Source organism: Pinus tabuliformis, chromosome 8 (genome assembly GCF_031772625.1).
Source record: "Pinus tabuliformis cultivar Carrire ecotype Pingquan chromosome 8, CPIR1, whole genome shotgun sequence".
NCBI classification, from domain to species: Eukaryota; Viridiplantae; Streptophyta; class Pinopsida; order Pinales; family Pinaceae; genus Pinus; species Pinus tabuliformis.
In genome coordinates, this window is record NC_142294.1 from 907,939,015 (window position 1) to 907,956,949 (window position 17,935).

At 37.5% G+C, this 17,935-nt stretch overlaps 1 protein-coding gene and 1 pseudogene across 1 annotated transcript in view; one reads left to right on the forward strand and one right to left on the reverse strand.

Moving 5' to 3' along the window:
* The window catches only part of LOC149238477 (putative methionine--tRNA ligase), a 172,911-nt gene that overhangs the window by 105,180 nt on the left and 49,796 nt on the right, over positions 1 to 17,935 (forward strand). The window lies entirely within an intron of this gene.
* LOC149238478 (extra-large guanine nucleotide-binding protein 3-like) lies at positions 10,622 to 15,091 on the reverse strand (annotated as a pseudogene).

Sequence of the window (17,935 nt, forward strand, 5' to 3'; positions counted from 1 at the left end):
CAAGACTCAAGACCAAGACCAAGACTAAGACTGCCACAAAGACCCAAGCCAATGTTATGTAACCAGCTCACAAAATAGAAGAAAAGATAGATCAACGACTTCAAAAGCAGTCTCTTCGAGGGGGCAACCTCCTTTACGTTACACAAATGAATAATTCTTGGATGATACAAATGACAAAACCTCCTTTCTCTATATAGGAGTATAAGGGGTCACAATATAATCAAAGTCGACATAACAATAATAATATAAGGGCACAACAATAACAATAGTAGGCTTCTATGGGGCACAATAATAACAATATGGGGACAATAGGGGCACAACAATAACAATAAGGGCTACAATGACAATAGTAATAGGGGAATCACTAGTATTGTAGGGACCTAACATGTCCATCTCCTGCAAAAGAGTAGTTCTGGATGCTTTTGTATAAAATTCTCACCATCCCATGTGGAATCTTTAGAAGAAAAGTTCTTCCACTTAATGAGATACTCCGAAATTGATCGATTTTGTAGCTGTCGTGTTCTTGTTTCTGTCACTGCTTCAGGTTCCAATATGATTTTTCCTTCCTTGTCAAGTTTTGGCAATATTGTTTGAACTGAGAGTTTGTCACATATAACCTTCTTTAAGCATGAAACATGGAAAACTGGGTGCACTCGGGAAGCTGCAGGAAGCTCCAATTTGTATGCCTTAGTACCAATCTTTGGCAACACCTTGAACGGACCATAATACTTTGGTGATAATTTATTATCCTTCTTAGCTTGCTTGAGGGACATTTGTTTATATGGTTGTAGCCGTAGGAATACCTAGTCACCTACGTCAAAACTTCTTTTGCTGCGATGTTGATTTCCCTGTTGTTTCATTCTATTCTGCACCAATGTGAGGTTATCCTTTAAGAGTTGGAGAACTTGTTGTTGATGCTCGATGTGATCTTCCATTGCTTGAACCTTAGATTTTTCTCTTAAATATGATGTGATGGACAGTGGATGATATCCATAAAGTGCCATAAATGGGGTCATTTTTGTTGCAGTATGGAAGGAATTGTTATACCACCATTCAGCTAGCGGCAACCATTTGACCCAATGTGTCTGTTTATCAGATACAAAGCAATGAAGATATCCTTCAAAACATTTGTTTACTATCTCAGTTTGCCCATCAGATTGAGGATGATAAGATGAGCTATGAGCTAACTGAGTACCAAGACAAAAAAATAATTATGTCCAAAAATTTCCAGTGAAAATGGGATCTCTGTCGTTTACAATAATCTTTGGGTTTCCATGTAGCTTTTGAATTGTTTCCATAAATGCAATAGAAACTGTATTGGCTTTAAATGGATGTGATAATGCACAAAAGTGTGCATACTTGGTAAGTCTGTCAACTACCACCATAATGACACTCTTTACTTCGGACTTGGGTAAGTCTGTGATAAAATCCATTGAAACCTTCTCCCAACGTTGGCTTAGAACGGATAAAGGTTGTAATATACCTGGGGTCTTAATTGTTTCCACTTTATTTTGTTGGCAAACCAAACATTTCGCCACAAACTTTTGAATATCTGATTTAAGGCCATCCCAAAAAATTCCTTCTTAACCCTGTGGTAAGTTTTTAAAAATCCTGAGTGCCCTCCTAAGGGAGAGGTGTGCAATTCCATAAGAATCTTTTGTTTGAGTTGGGAATTCTTACATAGGTATAAGCGATCTTTGTACCATAACGAATCATTTTTCCAGCTAAATGTATCATATGTACTGAGATCTTCTTGTAACTTTTGAATGAATGCCCACACTTCTTCGTCATTCTTCCATTCATCCCTTGCTTCGTTTATCCAATCTGGTTGGATAATAGAAATGGCGCAAAGCAATGCTTCCACATCTTCATCCTTTCTTGAGAGAGCGTCCATCACAACATTTTTCTTCCCTTTTTTGTAGATGATTTCAAAGTCATAACCCAACATCTTTGTGGCCCGTTTTTGCTGCTCTTTTGAAGATAATCTTTGTTCTAAAAATTATTTAAGACTATCATGATTCGTTTTTACCTTTGTCTTCCCATTAGGTAGGGTCGCCATTTCTTAAGTGCATGTGGTATTGCCAACATTTCCTTCTTAGAAATAGATGTGTAAATACTTTTCTTTGATTGGACGACTTTCGAAAGCAATGTGTCTTTCTTCTTGCATTAAAATAGAACCAATTCCATTTCTTGAGGCATCACATTCCACAATAAAGGTTTTTGTGAAGTCCGACATAGCTAAGATCGGTGCTTGGCACATTGCCTCTTTAAGGTGTTCAAAGGCCTTCGTTGCTTCTATAGTCCATGAAAATGCATCTTTCTTCAATAATGTTGTTAGAGGTGCTGCTATTCGCTCATAATTATTAACAAACTTGCGATAATACCCTGTCAACCCGAGAAATCCTTGAAGATGCTTTATGGATGTGGGGATTTTCCATTCCTTAATGGCGTTAATTTTGCTATGGTCTACCTTCACACCTTTATGAGATACAATATGACCCAGATATTCCACCTCTTCTACTCCAAAGAATCACATGGATCTTTTTGCATATAATTGTTTCTCGTACAATAGTTTGAGCACCTTGTCAACATGTTGAACATGATCCTTCCAAGATTTGTTGTAGATTAGTATATCATCAAAAAATACTAACACAAATTTTCTAAGGAAAGGTTTGAAAATGGAATTCATCAAACCTTGAAATGTAGAAGGTGCATTGGTAAGGCTAAAAGGCATGATCAAAAACTCATAATGACCCTCATGAGTTCTAAACGCTGTTTTTGGAATGTCTTCAGTTCAGTCTTCATTATGATTTGATGATATCCTTAACGAAGATCCAACTTGGTGAAGTAAATTGATCCATGCAATTCATCCAATAATTCATCAATGACAAGAATGGGAAATTTATCTTTAATAGTGAGCTTGTTGAACTCCCTATAATCCGGACACATGTGCCATTACCCATCTTTCTTGTGCACCAATACTACTGGAGCAGAGAAAGAACTTTGACTAGGTTGAATTATACCCGCCAACTTTGAGTAGGTTGAATTATACCTGCCTCTAGCATTTCTGCAACCATATGTTCATTTTCATTCTTTTGGGCATAGGGATATCTGTACGGCCTGATGTTTGGAGGAACACTAATTGGAATCAAATGAATAGAATGATCATGATCACGAATAGGTGGGAGGCCTTTGGGAGTCTTAAATACCTTGAAATGATTGTCCAAGACTTTTTGGAGATCTGGAGAAATAGAAGATTTCGATGTGGGAACATCTAGCGAACATAATTGTGCAATTACGCCTCGTTGTTCTTTCTTTAGAAGCTTTGTCATTCTATTAGAGCCGATTATCTTTCCGGGTTTCCCTGTGATACCCGTTAATTCAACTACCTTTCCTTCCAAATAAAATTTCATGAAAAGTTCTTGAAAATTAAAAGCTATTGTACCCAAGGTTTGTAGCCATTGGACTCCTAGTACAACATCAACACCACCCATTGGAATGGAAAGCATTGGGCTGTTCAATATATATTCTCCCATGGATAGCTTGATATTATGTCCCTTCCCAAAGCAATTTATGGTTCCTCCACTTGCAACTATCACTCGACACTCTGGTGCTGGATATAGGAAGCAATTCAATTCCTTGGCTATCTTACAATGAATAAAATTATGGGTACTGCCCGAATCAATCAACACTATTACCTTTTTCTTCTTGATATGTCCTTCTATCTTGATAGTTTGAGGAGTGGTAATTCCGACCAATGCATTACAAGATATGGTCAGATTCATTTCTTCTTTCTATAGGGTTTATTCTTGGTGTATGTCCTCTTTTTTTGACGTTTCTTGTCCCTTTTCTTCCTCCTCTTCACAATCTATGTAAAATAATATCTTCTCAGCACACTTATGACCTTTAGTGTATTTGCTATCACAAATGTAACAAAACCCTTTTGCTCTTTTTTCTTCCAATTGTTGTGGTGTCAACCTTGTAGGTTGTGGAAGGCTTGGGGCAACAACACTTCCATCTTTATAGTTGTGAGTGGTAGGCTTCGTTGTTGCCATAATTTTTCTTTCCATTTTTCTTGCCAACTTGAATGCTTTCTCTAATGAATCAGGTTTTCAAAGGCGAACTTCATGTTGGATGTTATCCTTTAAAGTCCCTATGAACACATCAATCCTATGCTCCTCTGGAATATATTTTACCCGTATATTCAATTTTTGGAAGTCCTCAATGTGCTCCATCATTGAACCCTTTTGTTTGAGATTTATCAATTGGCTAATAAAAGTGTTGCTTTTTGTATCCTCATAATGTGCTATCATTTCTTCCATAAAAATTGCCCAAGTGACAATTTGTTTACGAGAGCAAAGCCATCGATACCATACAAACTGATTTGGTTCCAAATATAAAGTTGCAGTACGAACCTTTTGTGTGTTTTGCACATTATGGAGATCGAAATATTGCTCCATTCGTAGTATCCATGTTACAGGATCCTTGCCATCAAACTTCCTCATATCGATCTTTGGAACATGGTGGGTCTTCAATCCACCGTTAGAGTCTATAAAATCATGATTAACATTTCTTTTGTTCTCCTCGTGAGTTTCCTTTACTACCTTTTCGCCATTAGTAAGCATTTCTTCTAGCAAATTTGTCAAATGTGTCTTCAAATTTTCCATGTTGCCTTTAGGTTTTTCTTCTATACCATCCATCTTAGCTTCCATGCCTGTCTTCAAATCTTCCATGTTGCCTTTAAGTTTTTCTTCTATACCATCCATCTTAGCTTCCACGCCTTTATTAAACCATCCATCTTAGCTTCCATGCCTTTCTTTAAACTATCCATCTTAACTTCTGTTACTTTTTGTGAGAGTGAATTTTGTTGCACTTGGTCTCGTAATTTTGATATATCATGTTGCATTTCTTCCTCTTCTTCATGAGTCATGCTAGAGCTTTTAGGTTGCTTACTAGGTGTTTTCATTTTCTTTCTTCGGGCATCAATTAATGATAATAATGCTTCATGATGCCCTTTGAATTCTTTCAAACTAATTTTTCAAACGAAACTTATGCAAAATTAAAAAAAAACTACACACATTTTTTCACTTTGTAGGAGCTCGATATTGAATTTGTTGTATCTCTGTAATTTCGAAAATCCAAGGTCTGAAATTGCATCATGTGGTAGCCCTCTGAGTCCTATTTCCAACCTCGCAAGTTTGATCAAGATTAGATTTTCCAAGGAAGAGTTATGCCAAATCTCCCACGATGATCTGATTATACACTGGTTCAGTAGAACGAACTTGTACGAAGTGCCACGTGTCACTGTTTCAGCCTTAGGACCTGAAACCGATACATAGAAAACTACAGGCCGTTCTCTTTTTGTAACTTTTTACAAATTTCAATCTGATGCTTAGAGAGAAAGCTATGACGATTTTCCCCAGGTCACCTGTTTGAGATATAATTCAGGACACTGCAAAAACCTAACTTCCTTGGATCCTATCTCTGAAAATATAGCGAGAAAAGATCTGAAATTCGGACCCGAGGATCATCGAGATTTTGGCTCAAATGGATTTTAATTTCCGCTTCTGAAACGTCGTAGAAAAAAAGCTATAGCGAAAATGCCACAATGCCTTGTTTGGAGCAGCGAAACCCTAGAATCCAAACCTCTGATACCAAATATTATGTAACTAGCTCACAAAATAGAAGAAAAGATGGATCAATGACTTCAAAATCAACCTCTTCGAGGGGGAAATTTCTTTTACATTACAAAAATGAATAATTCTTGGATGATACAAATGACAAAACCTCCTTTCTATATATAGGAGTCTAAGGGGTCACAATATAATCAAAACCGACACAACAATAATAATATAAGGGCACAACAATAATAATAGTGGGCTTCTATGGGGCACAATAATAACAATATGGGGATAATAGGGGCACAACAATAACAATAAGGGCTACAATGACAATAGTAATGGGGGAATCACTAGTATTATAGGGACCTAACAGTCAACCCTCCAATCCTTTTCCAACAAATCATAGTCAACAGAGGTCAATGCTGGTCAAATCTCAGAAATCTGGTCATCTCCTGAAATTTCAACTCCTGAAATTTCAGGCGTGCAATACCACAGACAATGCCTCAGAAAACTTGCACATGTGAACAAAAACTAGGGTAGAATACGGAAATTTGCCTCTGCTTTGACTTCACTCTCTCTCCCCTTCGACTTTCGCTGAAATTGTCCTTTTTGCACAGAAATCAAAGTGATGGATGGATGATAAAATGAGGTCGAACTATCTTTTATTTAGGCCGACTTGTCTAGGAGGGCCGACTTGTTCTTTGTGGTGACATTTTTGACTCTAACTTGAAAAATATTTTCTTTTTTTTTTGACAAGAAGTCCAAAATAGATTTTGACTCAATTACATTTCATTGACTCGTGATAAATTTTCTTTTGTCTCATTTGAGCCTAAAAGCATGAAAAACATTCTTTGACTAGAAATAAAATAATAATAATGAATATAATAAATACATCAATAGTACAGTTGAATTACATTATGAAGACTGACACTAGTTACATTTTCAACACTCCCTCTTAACTAGGGAGGTATTCATAATGACACAACATGATACTCTCAAATTGAAATATTCTCATAAGAAGGGATTCAGATTGATAAGCATCATCATAACCAACCTTGTTATCATCATAACCAGCCTTGTCAAACATGGCAAGGCCTTGACTAACAAGCTCTATCTCTCCACTAGATCAGAGCACAATGCTGGGAGGCATAAATTTGGACACCACCACCTCTCTAGGCACATACCCCATCCAAATGTTCACTAGGTATGTCCTCATAGGACTATTCTTATCTTGGATGGCCTATCTTCAAAGAATATCGTTCCTCGGGACTATTCTTATCTTGGATCCAAATCCTCAAAGAATATTGGTCCCTATCTTGGATGCTTATCCAATCCACCATTCTCCCTACTTGTTCTTCTGTGGAGATCTGTTGTAGCTTGTTTTCTCCTATCTGCATCTTATCATAACGAGCTTTGACCTTCTTGGTTCTCTGACAATCTTCATGCAATTTTGAATTCAACATGTCATCAAGTAGTTTCATCCAACATCTTTATGGAGCCAAACTTCTTCACAACTGCTTCCGTAAGCCTTCACATCTTCTTCCTTCATAATAGAATTTTGCTTACATGCGTTTCCAAGAAATTATATCTGCTTCCAATCGTCAGTAGTATCTCTATAAGCATCAATATTGTCAATCAATGTGTTCCTGGATCGAACCAATCAGCTGCAGGTACAACGATATCAGAACTCTTCAAATTCTTGCTATAGGATATAGCCCTAGTTTGGTCAACTTCTATTCTTGATAACAAGCTTCTCTTTTGTGCTTTCATTTAATCAACTTCTTTTTCCTCCTTCTTAATCTTCATGCTTTGCCATGTTCATCCAATTCTTCCAACTGCTAATCAAGCTTAGATAGATCTTGTCTTGATTTGCAGCCTTTGTTAGAAGACTATGAAAGAACAAAAATAGGCGGAGTATAAAGATACTAGTAATAGCTGTAATCAAGGAGATTTAAAATACTTATATTTTGAAGAAGAGTTATCTCCCTCTTAATCTTGGACCTGTTCACCAACCTCATTCTTACTTTAGCATGATGTCACTATTAACAAGAGTTAGATCTACTTTTTACAATGGAAACGATTATATAGGGTTTTGTTCCTAGGGTTCTTAGTCCAAACTATGCTAGGGTTTACAGACCCTAGATGCCAATGTCTTCAGGAATTGCCATTCAAAAATTGCAAAATCCTACAAACACACTAGAGAGTTAGTTGCAAAACCCTAGAGTCATTATTGACAATCCTTCAATACATGAGATTTTCATTCCTTGATCATAAAGAAATTAGCAAAGAAAGACTTCAAATGTTATCATAACAATGATCTCTAAAATATATCTACACAAACCCTTATTACTATCTTTCAAGAGATCATTATCTTAGCATTACTATTATTGGCATTGAGCATAGCTTACACGTACCTCTTTTAACGTTACCTGTTCTCCATTATTGCCTTCGAGTATGGTACTATATTGTAACTTCTTGGGGCTGCTTCAAAAGATATGCTTACACTAAAGTTGAACTTTTCTGTCCATACACTTCTGCAACCTAGTCTTCATATGGTCTTCACATTGATCTCAGTCCTTCGTCCTTCAAGCTAGGCTATTAACCAGTGTCCTTTATCTTTCAATATCAGATAGGTCGGCTTCAAGAATGGAATTTGTCTTTCTTTTATGTATGAGAAAGGTGCTATTTTGCACAAACTTATGTCACGGATTTCCTATACCCTCATAGTCCTTACTACGAAGAGATATAATGCTGCTACATATTCTAGTGTCACAGAGATGGGCCTTATAATTCATAATAAATTTTGTCACGAAGTAGTATCCCTTAGGTATTCACAATTTCACACAGGCTGCCACTAAACTCAGGTTCTGGATAATTCAAAAAGTTTCGGATGTCCTTGTATAGTTCAGATCACAAATATACGTGGTCTACTTGTCATAGAGATGCTCAGACTTTTCACAAATGTAAATTCTGTCATTGAGTGTAGCTTCAGACTTGGTATTCATCAGAATCTTGGGTTTTATTCACAGTGATGATTTTGGTCCCTTCTATAGACTATGTACCTTAGTCTTTTGGTCCTGTAGCATAGAGTAGATGACAGACTTTTGATTCATTTTGCACAAATGTATAGAGAGGCTCAGTCCATGTCACAGATAAGACTGGTTTTGCATGTCTTTAAGTTAATCATTTGTACATTTAAATGCCTCAGAGATGATCCACATGGTATTGGTTTCTTTTAATTTCAGATCACAACACACTTCTATCCTTCGTCTCACAGTGCCACAGATTTGCATCGATTACGGAGATGATGGTCTTTTTAGATGTCAAAGATGGATAGTCTCCCAAATGAGTTGAGCTGCCCTATATAGTTTTAGATAGACCTTGTATCATTGCATCTTGGTGTCATCATTGATACCTTAAATCTTCAAATATATGTTGTTATAGTAAGCTTCGGATACCTCATAGAAGTGTCACTGAACCTTTTTGTTTTGATCGAAGAACAGTATCTCAGAGATTCCTTTTTCCCAAACAAACTTGCTTTAATCATTATGGCCATTTTGGACTTGTTCATACTCTCAGACTAGCCTTTGAACTTGAACAGTGATAGATGTCAGCTACAGTATTGCGGTTACTTGAACTATACAAATATCATGAATACACTTGGTCTTTTTAGTTCAAAAAGGAGGGCACAGTCATGCTCGGATTGCCACTGAAAGTATTGTCACAGTAGGTTGTCTTCTTTTCACAGATTTCATATCAGTCATTTGTTTTCTGAGTACTTTGTAGATTATAAAGATGATGATTTGTATGGTTATCATGGGAGAAGGTGCCTCTGAAATTCACATTAGTACAGGAAACTCACTTCATAAACCACCAGAGACTTGAATATGTGTATCTATGCCAAATATTTTTGTCCACAACAGAGATATGAATTTCGTCCTTGATTACAGAGATAATGCCATAGGGTCTTTGCATGTATTATAGGTCTCTTTTTCTAGCCCTTAAATATTTCGGTCCTTTCTTTATTGATGAGTTCAGTTCACAGGAATATTGATGTCTTTCTTCAACTCGCATCACAGAGGTACTGTGCCTCTTTCAATTCATATTTTAAGGAGAAAATGTCACAGAATTTGTATGATACTTTGCTTAGGGTGCCACAGGGATAAGCAAATGAGCCAACAAATTGTGATCTTTAATCTGTCTTTCCTTCACCTTAGCTCTGATACCATGTTGAGAAATCAAGATGCTTGTAGATTATTGTAGATTTCTCTTAAGTTTATAATTACTTGTGAAGGTTTGTTGGCTTCTTATTACCACACAAGGGGGAAAACACAATAAAATTTTCTTCTTACAGTGTCAGATCAAAGTGTAATATCCAAGACCCAAGACCAAGACCAATACTGCAACAAAGACCCAAGTCGACCCTCCCCCAATCCATCTCCAACAAATCATAGTCAACAGAAGTCAACACTGGTCAAATCTCAGAAATCTGGTCATCTCCTGAAATTCGGGCCTACAATACCACAGAATCTGCCTCAGAAAACTCGCACATGTGAACAGAAACTAGGGCAGAAAACAGAAATTTCTCTCCTTTGAGTTTTGCTGAAATTCTCCTTCTTGCACAGAAATTGAAGTGATGGATGGATGATAAAATGAGGTCGAATAATCTTGTATTTATACATGTCCAGGAGGTCGAATGGCTGCCTCTTTAGGCTGACTTGTCCAGGAGGGCTGACTTGGTCTTTGTGGTGACATTTTTGACTCTTTGACTTGAAAAATATTTTTTCTTTTTCTTTTACAAGAAGTCCAAATGGGACTTTGACTCAATTACATTTCATTGATTCATGATAAATTTTCTTTTGACTCAGTTGACCCTAAAAGCATGAAGAGCATGCTTTGACTACAAATAAAGTAATAATAATGAATATAATAAATACATCAAGAGTACATTTGAATTACATTATGAAGACCGACACTAGTTACATTTTCAACAGGGCCATTTAATTAGAAAAGGACATTACAGTCCCCCCCTCCTGACATTGCTTGTTCTCAAGCAATTGCATGTTCGGGTATTGCAAGATCTGTTCTTGCACATATGCAGCCCAATTTAAAATTTCACGAATATATTTGAAGCCGTCATTCACTGTGCTGTGATCTCGTGCCTTCATTTGCCATATAAACAACTTACGGCTGCTAAGAGATGCATAGGGATCCTTGAATTTCATTGCCACATAATAGTAAGCTTGATGGGCCAGTGACTGATTGTTGTGACGTGCCTCCACTGGACTGAAATCCTTAAACCACTCACATACAGTAAGTGGCACTCTGTTAATCTTTTCCTCAAGAATGTCATATTTATGTAGTAATAGAATGAATGGTGTATCTCTGAAACATGAATGCTCTACAACATTCTCAAAAAGTTCTTTACTGAAGGTCATCTTATTTCTCAAAGTACCATTTTCTTCAGCCCACTTTTGGTCATATTCACTTATAGCAACACAGAAGATTACGACTCGTACATCCTCAAATATTTCCAACTGTTGAAGAAAATTGTAACTAGGTTCGGTATTTGTAAATGTAATTTTGATCTTTTTACTTGTCAAGAAAAAGAAATACTATTTTTGTAAATTATTCGAATGCGTTTCTTGCCCATTCCATAGGTCTAGGAAAGTCAAAGAATCAAAGTCATGTTAAAGAGCTCTTCTTGAGCATGAATATGGGTCAACCTAGTGTCAAGTAGTCCTCCAAGACAAGCACCATCCTCCAAAGAAGAAGACTGCCAACAAACGATGAAGAAAAGTCATATAACTGTCAAGTCGGCTCATAAAAGATGACACACTGGTTCAGTGGTCATGTTGGCTTATTTATGGAACCTAACTACTATATATAGGCGTGGAAAGTATCCACATTACAGGCAGAAAAATTGCGGATGTCTCTGAAGTTTCGGTGGTGATTACAGTAAGTAATCACAGTCTCAAAGATCTTGCATACCTCTCAGAAATCTCGGTCAAGTTCAGTGTTACAAGAATCTCGAATGAAGGAGTATTACAGTGTCTCGGTTGGAGTAAGATACCATGACTTTCAGATGGGTATGACAGGGGATACACTCTCTCACAGTCTCAGCATAACTGTGATCTTGGTGCAAGAAGAATATAGTTACAATCTCGGTGAAGACATCAGTAAGAGAGACACAATCACGTTCTTGACATAACTATTATGATAAGAACTTCGGTGATCCTACAGTAATGTTCTCTGTCTCGGCATACATTCTAAGTAACAACTATACTCTCATGGAAGTAATCATGTAAACATTGTCATGATCTCGATGAAGACAAGGCCAGTATAAAGATCTAGTTGACATGGTGATGATCTTAGTAAAAGTGCAGCAATCATCTAGATGAAGGTGCAGCAATGGTACTACTGTAATGATGACCTCAGTGAAGCAGCAGTGATGAAGATGATTTCAACAGTGACAAAGAAGAGGATTGGTGTCTTGGTCTTGGAGTGGCATAGATAGTCAAGGGTCATGGTCTTGGTGTTCATCAATTGGAATCTCTATAAGAAGAATTATGTGCGGGTTTTCCTCTCCAAGAGGGAGAGGTTTTGGCCCTGGCAGAATGCCAACATCTTGTGTTCTTGTCTCTTTGTTTTTGATAGCTATTTGATGAAATAAGAAACACACACTCTAATAATGTCAAAGAGAATATTGTGCTAATAAGAAAATTAAAAAAAATCCTCACAAATAGACTAATAGTTATAAAGTCAAGAAGAATCTCATTAACTACATGTGCCCTAGATTCTTCAACACCAACCACTTACAGCCTTCATTTAATCCTTTAGTATTTACTCTAATAAGCTCATACTTCACAGGTTCTGACATTGGGCAATCAAAGTTTTCATTATAAGGTTCTGACATTGGACTACGACCATCAAGTGAAAATTCTATAAATGCTAACCCATTACTTTGAGTCACTCCTTCAGCATATAAAATGTCAGATTCTGACGGATCGCATTCATTACTTGATACATCAACAGCCTGTTCCAAGAAGTAACCAGCAGTATCAGGGAGGACATGCAGCTCATTTCTTCTTCCATATGTAGCCTGAATTTCAGGGCCACTCCACATTTCATCAACTATCTGGACATACTCACATGTTGTAGCTGGGAAAAAGGCATCTAAATCCCCATTGCCATCATTTCCAGCAGCCAATTGGAAATTTTTTTCAATTTTGGATTGAGAGAGTAAGTACATTGAGCAGCTTCTTTATCATCACTTTCATCTGAGGCAGAAACTTGTTCATGTACACTGGAACCATTCATATCTATTATCTGCTAATCTTTCCTCTTCAAAATGCTCACGCCCCTCAAGCAATATGCAAAGATATTTATATAGGTTGCTCTTTATCATCAGTTTGATGTTTTGCAGCTCCTCCTGCATATGCCCTGTGAAAGTTTCTCACCCTTGTAGAGAAATTTTGCCTGCTTGAAAATTGTACTAGTACCAGAGCCTTCATATCCAAGTAACAAGAGCTTTAGAATCTTTTTCTGCTCCAAGCCTTCTGGGACAGATCTGCTGGAGTGGTTATCTGTATTTTCCCTTGAGCCATGATAGTTACTCCGAGGGGTAGGTGACGATAGTAACGATTATATCAACCTTGTAAATGCCTTGCCCCATAAGTTTCCTTTTATATTATTCTGATCCTCTTCTTCATATGATCCATTTGCATATACCCAGAAATGAGTGTCACGTGGGCACCGCACCCTTGCAAAAAGGCTCCTTGTTCTCGGATATAAACAGAAGTGCTCCCCTTGAACTACAAATATCCACAAATGGACCACTCATAGGGGGAAGAAGCCTTTTAACAATGCCAAGATATATACTTCCAACTTGCACATTTGTTTTTAATTGGTCCAATAATATTTCCACTGGTTTCCCATCTTCTAAAATTGCACTTCTTTGAATACTACATACTGAAGAGTTGATAATTATTTCAGTTTTAACACCCCTTCTGAAGAGCCATCCCAATAGCTTCTTGAGCTGTTTGCAATTCAGTAGGTTGTGTTTCATCCTCAATCAACTCCATCTAATCCAATCCCTAATGTCAAATTTTCAAGCATAAATTCCTCTTTAACCAAAACAGAAGTAGCTGGAAGCTAGGGTTCTTCAATAGGCTGATCACTGTCTTTCAGGCCTTATAGATTCTTGTGCTCCATTTATCATTTTTTGTATTAGGACCCCTTCTTCTCGAAACTCTTTGTGGAGATGAGCTTGAATTAATTTCACCTTCTTCCAAACTAGATAGAGTGTCATCGACCAGGTTTGTAAAGTCATGGGATGCATCACACATATTTGCTGAATCACTGCCAGATATAGTATACTGTATTGGTTAATTGATAAGTAGCCTCTTCAATATCTATGTCTGAATGTTCCACGACTGAGTTCTATAGCCCTGATGATTGTAAACCTTCAAAATAACGAGGTTGGCCAGGTGGTCCCTTATCTCCTTCCCATGTTCCGTGTGATACAATTGGAAGCTTTTTATGTGCCAGTTCCAAACATCTATCTTGAACCACAACACCTTCAAGTGTCACTCTGATGATGGCACTGACAAGCACAGTGTGGGTCCAGGTCTCCACATAATGTTATCTGAGGCATTTTCACTTCTTTTCACAAGGTTGTTATACTCTAAACTTGTACCATGGGGTATCCTTTTCTTATTGGCAGCCTTAGCACTATCTCCATCGGCAAAGGAATAACCTGTACTATCAGTGTGGTTTATTTCTGGTAATAAAATAGAATTCTTGATGCCATTTGGTTGCATGCCCGAACCTTTAATAGCAGTTCTATTTTGCAGGCTACTGTCAAGTAGCTCAGGACCAACTCCCTGTGAGTAAGTTCCAGCATTAGTTGACCAGATGTCATCCTTGTCTGCACCTATGATTTCTGGCAATTCAGTATCTTCTGATGTTTTCCTCTGCTTTCCATTTCTCTGCACCTCACATTCTGCTTCAGAAACAAACTGAACTTCAATGGCAGTATTGCCTATGGCTCTTTGTTCTCAACATCAGAAAAACCAGAGATTCAATTGCTCTTTTGTTTCTAAATTTTCTGTACCTGGTTCCCCATGAAAATCCTTTTGAGCATCATTTTGTCCATCTTCACAAAATACAATTTCAATTTTTGCTTCCGAATTATTTTTCATGTCACTTTCGCCCTCTTTAGGCAAAGACTCAAAGCATTGCTGTAACCTTTCAAAGATATTGTTTGGCATATCTGTTTCACCATGCTCAGAAATGGGCTTCTCCGTATCGGAACTCTTTGCTTCTTTATTACTGTTTGTCTCATTCACTCTTGATCTCCAATGCGAGTCACAAATAGCAACCCGTTCTTCCACTCCAGATTCACACTCAGTTTCTATAAGATTATATTTTGTTCCTCCACTTTCGGTCTTTTCTTGATTTGTTGACATTGGATTTTTCATTAATCCTCCTACCTCAGGAATATCTTTTTTGTAGAAGCTTCTGTGTCTGTTCTTCTCTTGGTCCTTTCACAACACATCAAAACCACTGATTTCCACATCTTTAGTGGCCAATTTACTGTCTCGCTGTTCCTCATCTTTAAGTGGAATATATACATCTGTTTGAAATGTCTGAAGATTTTCTTCAAGGTTACTCTTTCCAGATATATATTTATCCTGAGTTTCAGAGGAATTAGCCTCTGCAGAGATTTTGACCTTGTTCTGTTCCAAATCCAATGTCTGTATAATACCTTCTGCTGATGAAAAAACTTCAGGCACAAGTGGCAACCTGACATCAACTCCCTTTATGTTGCTATCTTGAGAAGGTAAAGAAGAATAAGGTACAGGGGTCTATCTTGCTTGATTTATGCGGACACCCGTTCGATCTTGTTAGAAGGTGATCATGCTTTAGCTTGTTCTATCCTTTTTATTAGGTCCTTGTTACGATCCTCGAACTTTTGACAAAACTGTGTACTGTTTTTTCAAGGGGGAAACTAATTCATGTTGCCACATTTTTTCAAATAAACCCTTCAGGCTAGGGTTTGAAAAGACCATATGACAAGATTCGTATTCTAGCTGTTATCACAATTTTCTTTCAATTTTTGCAACCAGAGACAATATTGAATGCAATAAGGCAGTGTAACCAGTAATCAACAACTCATTCATATGAAGCTAATCCAGCAGTACATTAGGTACTCTGCTAATACATTACCATTAATTACATTGCATTCGTAGTGCCTAGACAAATCCACTTCCTAGTTCTTGGAATCCCTTCTAACACTGCTTAATCACCCTTAACTGCACTCCAAAACCTTATGTTACTTTTAATTAACTTTTTAACATTAACATTAATTGTTTCAGGATGTTTGAGAGTGGTTCCAACCTCATTGGATTTCATATGGAGAATGTAGAATTTTAGATCCCACTCAAAATCCAGCAGACTTTGTCTGTTTTCAGGATTTCAGGATATGGGGGTTTGCAACGTTTCCTTTTGATTCTGTCATGTATGAGGGTATGGAACCAGCATTTAATCAGGAGCACCAAGCCCTATATATACCTCGTTGTTCGTGGCAGTGATTGTTGAACTCCTCTGTTATGACCCTAGTAAAAATGTAGCCATTACTCAAACATAATTTTGATTTGACATGCTAAGCTTTTTCTATCCTATTTTAATTCTTAGAGGGTTTGTGTAAGAAAGCTGGAACCTGGCAAGCTTGTATCTTGCTTTTTCCTCCTGAACTGTGACTGAAGTCATTCTTTTGGAAATGATGACTGGTAATCCCTTCCCATCTATCTTCACATTGATTTCCTTCATCTTTATGGTTCTTCATCTTTACTGTGAAACAAAACATTAACTCTATCTAGTCTATAACAGCACTGATTGCTAAGAAACTCACAGCCAAGGGTATAATCCAGACTACCAGCTCAAAAACTAATCGATCCAAAGGCCGAAAGCCAAAGCAGTATGGAAGACTATTCCAGCAGCACTGGGAGTGAATCAATAGCATAAGGAAAAAGAACCATCTGAGTCAACTTTAGTCAGACTGAAAACGACTTTGGCATTAGACTGCCCTTTGTGGGCCTTACAAACCTTTACCCTCCTTAAAATGAAGAACTTTTCCAGGCAAAAAGTGATGAGATTGAATTGTGTATGTGAGCTGGAAGCTCAGAATGATCCCTTAGGCAACCTGGGAAGCCCATACCTTCCTTTTTCCAGCCGATCTGTAATGTGAAAGCCCGTAGCAACAATTAACCTTAAATTTCTTCTTCAATGGAACATGAAAAGCATTTGCTGAAGCCGGACATTATGATAGCCCCAATTCTAAGGCTACGGCTAACAGTGATCAAGCAAAACTGCCTATTGCCTTATTAGAGACTAACTATCTTTTGCTACTGAATACAAATTCAAGATCCAAGTCCTGGCATAGCAATACCCTCGAACTCCTGGACCCCACCTGTATTGAAATCCAAAATTAAACATTCTTTGGACAGAAGATCTGCTGCTGCTTTTAATTCTTTATGAACATGGAGAAAGTACACCTTTATAAATGAATGTTTCGCGTATTTGAATTTCAGCTGATCTAGGATCAGGAGGAGCAGGTTATCCATTCTGAACTGAGCAATCATCCAATTAATAACCACTGATGGATCACTAAAGATATGAAGGTCTTGCTTTTCTTTTTCCAAAGGCAACTTCATCAACAATTGCAATGCTAGCAGTTCAGCCCTGTTATTTGATCCTTTCTCTAACTTCACTTTAAAGTGAAAATAATGATCTTCAAACAGAAATAGCACCCCACCTGCTCTACTTATTTTTGAATCTTTGGTTGGCTCCATTGAAAGAACTCTTACGCACATGCCAGAGGCCTCAAGAGGCAAATAAATGTAGGGCAGCTCTATATGCTTTAAGCTCTTTGTTTTGCATCGGAATTTTGAGGCATTTCTGAACGGTTTGACCATTCCATCCTCCCTTACACCCAGTCAACAAATCCAATTATGCTCTCAAATTTTGCATATAAACAACTGTTCAATAGATTGTTTATCATTTCCACTGACTGCCTACATAAGATGCATCTACCAAGTCCCTCTCGACTGTGCCTCTGTAGCAACTCCCAACGAAGCACCTTGTCCATTAAGGCTAGCCACATTTGCAGTTTTGATTTCAAAGGTGCCTTTAACCTCCATAAGAGCTTCCACCATCAAGACTCTACTCCCTGTGCTTCTTCTTCAGCCATACCCCTTTATTCCAATATATTCCAGTATCAGAGTATAGATATGCAACAATGGATTTTTTTG